Consider the following 7,708-nt stretch of genomic DNA (forward strand, 5'->3'; position numbering starts at 1 on the left):
CCACCATTTTATAAGTCAGAAGAAAGCCATCCTTCCTATGACCATGTCAAAGTCCTCTGTCGAATAAATGTGTATTTACCTCCCTCTGTTGGTCGGCTGCATCATTACATACATTTATATCACTTGCGCAAAATTACATCAAAGGGGCGGTCCTTAGAAAAAAATGTATTCAGCTCGACTGCTTCACGGCACAGACATGGCAGAGCAATCGCAGAATTTGTCTCGAGCAGGCGGATCTAAATACATAACTTTCATAGGTCTACGATAAAGAATGCGACCTACACACTTCCTTAAACCTAAAATAAGTAAAGAAGTAATTTTGTGTGGAAGTCAAACATTTGTTTTACGTCGGAGGCAGACACATTGCATATGCTCAGAATGACAAAATCGAGACTTTACATAGCCCTTCTCCCCTTAAATGGGCCAAATGTTGTTTAGACGTCACAGATTTTACAGATTTTGACTATCACTAATGTCATGATATAGTATGTTTGGTAAAGTAGTAAAAAATTTGAAATATTTTGGGTAGATGTTCCTAAAACAGAGAACTATATATAGACATACAGTTGAAGTCGGAAGTTTACATACACTTAGGTTGGAGTCATTAAAACTCGTTTTTCAACCACTGCACACATTTCTTGTTAACCAACTATAGTTTTGGCAAGTCGGTTAGGACATCTACTTTGTGCATAACACAAGGAATTTTTCCAACAATTGTTTACAGACAGATTATTTCACTTATAATTCACTGTATCACAATTCCAGTGGGTCAGAAGTTTACATACACTAAGTTGACTGTGCCTTTAAACAGCTTGGATAATAGCAGAAAATGATGTCATGGCTTTAGAAGCTTCTGATAGGCTAATTGACATCATTTGAGTTAATTGGAGGTGTACCTGTGGATGTATTTCAAGGCCTACCTTGAAACTCAGTGCCTCTTTGCTTGACATCATGGGAAAATCAAAAGAAATCAGCCAAGACCTCCACAAGTCTGGTTCATCCTTGGAAGCAATTTCCAAACGCCTGAAGGTACCACGTTCATCTGTACAAACAATAGTACCCAAGTATAAACACCATGGGTCCACGCAGCCGTCATATCGCTCAGGAAGCAGACGCGTTCTGTCTCCTAGAGATTAATGTACTTTGGTACGAAAAGTGCAAATCAATCCCAGAACAACAGCAAAGGACCTTGTGAAGATGCTGGAGGAAACAGGTACAAAAGTATCTATATCCACAGTAAAACGAGTCCTATATCAACATAACCTGAAAGGCCGCTCAGCAAGGAAGAAGCCACTGCTCCAAAACCGCCATAAAAAAGCCAGACTACGGTTTGCAACTGCACATGGGGACAAAGATCGTACTTTTTGGAGAAATGTCCTCTGGTCTGATGAAACAAAAATAGAACTGTTTGGCCATAATGACCATCGTTATGTTTGGAGGAAAAAGGGGACAGCTTGGAAGCCAAAGAACACCATCCCAACCGTGAAGCACAGGGTGGCAGCATCATGCTGTGGGGGTGCTTTGCTGCAGGAGGGACTGGTGCACTTCACAAAATAGATGGCATCATGAGGAAGGATAATGATGTGGATATATTGAAGCAACATCTCAAGACATCAGTCAGGAAGTTAAAGCTTGGTCGCAAATGGGTCTTCCAAATGGACAATGACCCCAAGCATACTTCCAAAGTTGTGGCAAAATGGCTTAAGGACAACAAAGTAAAGGTATTGGAGTGGCCATCACAAAGCCCTGACCTCAGTCCTATAGAACATTTGTGGGCAGAAATGAAAAAGCGTGTGCGAGCAAGGAAGCCTACAAACCAGACTCAGTTGCACCAGCTCTGTCAGGAGGAATGAGCCAAAATTCACCCAATTTATTGTGGGAAGCTTGTGGAAGTCTACCCAAAACATTTGACCCAAGTTAAACAATTTAAAGGCAATGCTACCAAATACTAATTGAGTGTATGTAAACTTCTGACCCACTGGGAATGTGGTGAAAGAAATAAAAGCTGAAATTAATCATTCTCTCTACTATTATTCTGACATTTCACATTCTTAAAATAAAGTGGTGATCCTAACTGACCAAAGACAGGGAATATTTACTAGGATTAACTGTCAGGAATTGTGAAAAATGAGTTTAAATGTATATGGCTAAGGTATTAGTAAACTTCCAACTTCAACTGTATCAGTGTTAGAAAAAGTACCCAATTGTCGTACTTGAGTGAAAGTGAAGATACCTTGATAAAAAATGACTGAAGTAAAAGTGAAAGTCACCCAGTAAAATACTACTTGAGTAAAAGTCTAAAAGTATTTGGTTTTAAATATACAGTACCAGTCAAAAGTTTGGACACACCTACTCATTCAAGGGTTTTTCTTTATTTTTAAAATTTTTTTCTTTGTAGAATAATAGTGAAGACATCAAAACTGTGAAATAACACATATGGAATTATGTAGTAACAAAAAAGTATTAAACAAATCAAAATATATTTTATATTTGAGATTCTTCAAATAGCCACCCTTTGCCTTGATGACAGCTTTGCACACTCTTGGCATTCTCTCAACCAGCTTCATGAGGTAGTCACCTGGAATGCATTTCAATTAACAGGTGTGCCTTCTTAAAACTTAATTTGTGGAATTAGCTACAAGCTGGCAGGAGCACTCAGCATTTCAACAACACATCTACAACAGCACTTCAACAAATGTTGCATTTCGGCTGTATAAAATGAAATACAGAATGTATTACTTAGAATTAAATAATAATGAAATGGTTATTAGGCTATTAGTGCCTTTGAATTAACTTTTAAAAACACGAGTTTATTCTGGTTTGAGGATCATGTGGTAAGCTATGCGTACCTATGTAGTTTGTTAATTTAGCAAAGCTGATGCTGTTATATTCCCATGCCCTTATCACAGTCAACACAAATCTATTTCATAACAACAATAACATGGAATAAATATAATAAAATAGAAAATTATAGTTTCCTAAATGAAAATAAGTTACAAGTGCATATACTGTAGGCCTGATGATATGCGGCTGCTGTGTTAAACAACAAATGGCTTTTTCTCAAATTCATTGATGATCAGATACTTCAGTTGTAACTGGTTCTGTTTCACACATTTTTGCGTTTATAAAAGGCAATATTTTCTCGGACCGCAAATAAGATGATAGATTCATGCAGTGCTTTTATTATAATGGATACCCTTTCACCCCTACCCTTGTTCAGGGTGGTGTGCGAATCCACAATCTTTACATTTTATGTAATTTGCAGACGCTCTTATCCACAGCGACTTACAGTAGTGAGTGCATACATTGTCATACTGGTCCCCCGTGGGAATCAAACCCACAACCCTTGCATTGCAAGCACCATGCTCTACCAACTTAGCTACATGGGACCACCGCATATTGCTTACAAAACGAAGAACCGTTTCTGAAACTGCATATCTAAGTCTCTGGTCTGTCCTAGGAGTGAGGATAAATGGTAGGCATGTTCTCTGCTATCCACTTTATGTTTTAATTATTATTTTGGGTACAAGGGAGGGTCACTTGATTAATTGTACAAGCCTTCTGGGAGGGTCGGGTAAAATATATATTTTACTGAAGGGAGGGCCATCCATTTTCATTTCAAAGAGGTCCGATTTTCACCAGGTGTCAATCATTATATAATGAACAAAAATATAAAGGCAACATGCAACTATTTCATTGATTTTACTAAGTTACAGTTCATATGAGGAAATCAGCCAGTTGAAATAAATTGATTAGGCCCTAATCTATGGAGTTCACATGACTGGGAGAACTGATATGCATCTGTTGGTCAAAGATACCTTAAAACAATGGGCCTCACAATAGGCTTCAGGACCTCATCACGGTATTTTTGTGCATTCAAATGGCCATCGATAAAATGCAACCGCATTCGTTGTACGTAGCTTATGCCTGGCCGTACCATGGCCCCACCGCCACCCTAGGGCACTGTGTTTATAACGTTAACATCAGCAAACCGCTCGCCCACACGACGCCATACACATGGTCTGCTGTTGTGAGGTTGGTTGGACGTACTGATAAATCTCTAAAACAACGTTGGAGGTGGCTTATGGTAGAGAAATGAACATTCAATTCTCTGGCAACAGCTCTGGTGGACATTCCTGCAGTCAGCATACCAATTGTACACTCCCTCAAAACTTGAGACATCTGTGGCATTGTGTTGTGTGACAAAACTGCACATTTTAGAGTGTCCTTTTACAGTGAGGGAAAAAAGTATTTGATCCCCTGCTGATTTTGTATGTTTGCCCACTGACAAAGATATGATCAGTCTATAATTTTAATGGTAGGTTTATTTGAACAGTGAGAGACAGAATAACAACAAAAAAATCCAGAAAAACGCATGTAAATTTTTTAATAAATTAATTTGCATTTTAATGAGGGAAATAAGTATTTGACCCCTCTGCAAAACATGACTTAGTACTTGGTGGCAAAACCCTTATTGGCAATCACAGAGGTCAGACGTTTCTTGTAGTTGGCCACCAGGTTTGCACACATCTCAGGATGGATTTTGTTCCACTCCTCTTTGCAGATCTTCTCCAAGTCATTAAGGTTTCGAGGCTGACGTTTGGCAACTCGAACCTTCAACTCCATCCACAGATTTTCTATGGGATTAAGGTCTGGAGACTGGCTAGGCCACTCCAGGACCTTAATGTGCTTCTTCTTGAGCCACTCCTTTGTTGCCTTGGCCGTGTGTTTTGGGTCATTGTCATGCTGGAATACCCATCCACGACCCATTTTCAATGCCCTGGCTGAGGGAAGGAGGTTCTCACCCAAGATTTGATGGTACATGGCCCCGTCCATCGTCCCTTTGATGCGGTGAAGTTGTCCTGTCCCCTTAGCAGAAAAACACCCCCAAAGCATAATGTTTCCACCTCCATATTTGACGATGGGGATGGTGTTCTTGGGGTCATAGGTAGCATTCCTCCTCCTCCAAACACGGCGAGTTGAGTTGATGCCAAAGAGCTCGATTTTGGTCTCATCTGACCACAACACTTTCACCCAGTTCTCCTCTGAATCATTCAGATGTTCATTGGCAAACTTCAGATGGCCCTGTATATGTGCTTTCTTGAGCAGGGGGACCTTGCGGGCGCTGCAGGATTTCAGTCCTTCACGGCGTAGTGTGTTACCAATTGTTTTCTTGGTGACTATGGTTCTTCCATTTGCAAATAATCGCACCAACTGTTGTCACCTTCTCACCAAGCTGCTTGGCGAAGGTCTTGTAGCCCATTCCAGCCTTGTGTAGGTCTACAATCTTATTCCTGACATCATTGGAGAGCTCTTTGGTCTTGGCCATGGTGGAGAGTTGGAATCTGATTGATTGATTGCTTCTGTGGACAGGTGTATTTTATACAGGTAACAAGCTGAGATTAGTAGCACTCCATTTAAGAGTGTGCGCCTAATCTCAGCTCGTTACCTGTATAAAAGGCACCTGGGAGCCAGAAATCTTTCTGATTCTCATTAAAATTCAAATCAATTTATAACATTTTTGACAAGGTTCTTTCTGGATTTTGTTGTTGTTATTCTGTCTCTCACTGTTCAAATAAATCTACCATTAAAATTATAGACTGATCATGTCTTTGTCAGTGGGCAAACGTACAAAATCAACAGGGGATCAAATACTTTTTTTCCCTCACTGTATTGTCCCCAGCACAAGGTGCACCTGTGTAATGATCATGCTGTTTAATCAGATTAATGATATGCCACACCTGTCAGATGGATGGATTATCTTGGCAAAAGAGAAATGCTCACTAACAGAGATGTAAACACATGTGTGCACAAAATTTGAGAGAAATAATATTTTTGTGCGTATGGAACATTTCTGGGATCTTTTATTTCAGCTCATGAAACATTGGACCAATACTTTACATGTTGTGTTTATATTTTTGTTCAGTGTAAATAACGTACAGTCGTGGTCAAAATGTTTGGGAATGACACAAATACTAATTTTCACAAAGTCTGCTGCCTCAGTTTTGATGATGGCAATTTGCATATACTCCAGAATGTCATGAAGAGTGATCAGATGAATTGCAATTAATTGCAAAGTCCCTCTTTGCCATGAAAATGAACTTAATCCCCCAAAAACATTTCCACTGCATTTCAGCCCTGCCACAAAAGGACCAGCTGCCATCATGTCAGTGATTCTCTTGTTAACACAGGTGAGAGAGTTGATGAGGACAAGGCTGGAGATCACTCCGTCATGCTGATTTGAGTTAGAATAACCGACTGGAAGCTTTAAAAGGAGGGTGGTGCTTGAAATCATTGTTCTTCCTCTGTTAACCATGGTTACCTGCAAGGAAACACATGCCATCATCATTGTTTTGCACAAAAAGGGCTTCACAAGCAAGGATATTGCTGCTAGTAAGATTGCACCTAAATCAACCATTTATCGGATCATCAAGAACTTCAAGGAGAGAGGTTAAATTGTTGTTAAGAAGGCGTCAGGGCGCCCAAGAAAGTCCAGCAAGCACCAGGACTGTCTGTCTCCTAAAGTTGATTCAGCTGCGGGATCGGGGCACCACCAGTGCAGAGCTTGCTCAGGAATGGCAGCATGCGGGTGTGAGTGCATCTGCACGCACAGTGAGGCGAATACTTTTGGAGTATGGCCTGGTGTCAAGAAGGGCAGCAAAGAAGCCACTTCTCTCCAGGAAAAACGTCAGGGACAGACTGATATTCTGCAAAAGGTACAGGGATTGGACTGCTGAGGACTGGGGTAAAGTCATTTTCTCTGATGAATCCCCTTTCCGATTGTTTAGGGCATCCGGAAAACACCTTGTCCGGAGAAGACAAGGTGAGCGCTACCATCAATCCTGTTTCATGCCAACAGTAAAGCATCCTGAGACCATTCATGTGTGGGGTTGCTTCTCAGCCAAGGGAGTGGGCTCACTCACAATTTTGCCTAAGAACACAGCCATGAATAAAGAATGGTACAAACACATCCTCCGAGAGCAACTTCTCCCAACCGTCCAAGAACAGTTTGGTGACGACCAATGCCTTTTCCACCATGATGGAGCACCTTGCCATAAGGCAAAAGTGATAACTAAGTGGCTCGGGGAACAAAACATCGACATTTTGGGTCCATGGCCAGGAAACTCCCCAGACCTTAATCCCATTGAGAATTTGTGGTCGATCCTCAAGAGGCGGGTGGACAAACAAAAACCCACAAATTCTGACAAACTCCAAGCATTGATTATGCAAGAATGGGCTGCCATCAGTCAGGATGTGGCCCAGAAATTAATTGACAGCATGCCAGGGCGGATTGCAGAGGTCTTGAAAAAGAAGGGTCAACACTGTAAATATTGACTCTTTGCATAAACTGAATGTAATTGTCAATAAAAGACTTTGACACTTATGGAATGCTTGTAATTATACTTCAGTATACCATAGTAACATCTGACAAAAATATCTCATGACACTGAAGCAGCGAACTTTGGGAAGACCAATACTTGTGTCATTCTCAAAACTTTTGACCACGACTGTACAATCCCTTACCTCTTCAAAACGTTCCCTTTCTTGCAGGCAGAGTAAACCCAGGCGTTTATAATACTGCCAATAAAGTATTATGTCATCTCTTCACATCAACAACGGGGAAGAAGAGACGGTGGTAAATACATTGCCACAATGCTCAGCATTAAGATGATAGTGCATTAGAGACCTACACAATACCCTTCGTAGT

This window comes from Coregonus clupeaformis, chromosome 4 (assembly GCF_020615455.1).
Source record: "Coregonus clupeaformis isolate EN_2021a chromosome 4, ASM2061545v1, whole genome shotgun sequence".
Taxonomy (NCBI): Eukaryota; Metazoa; Chordata; class Actinopteri; order Salmoniformes; family Salmonidae; genus Coregonus; species Coregonus clupeaformis.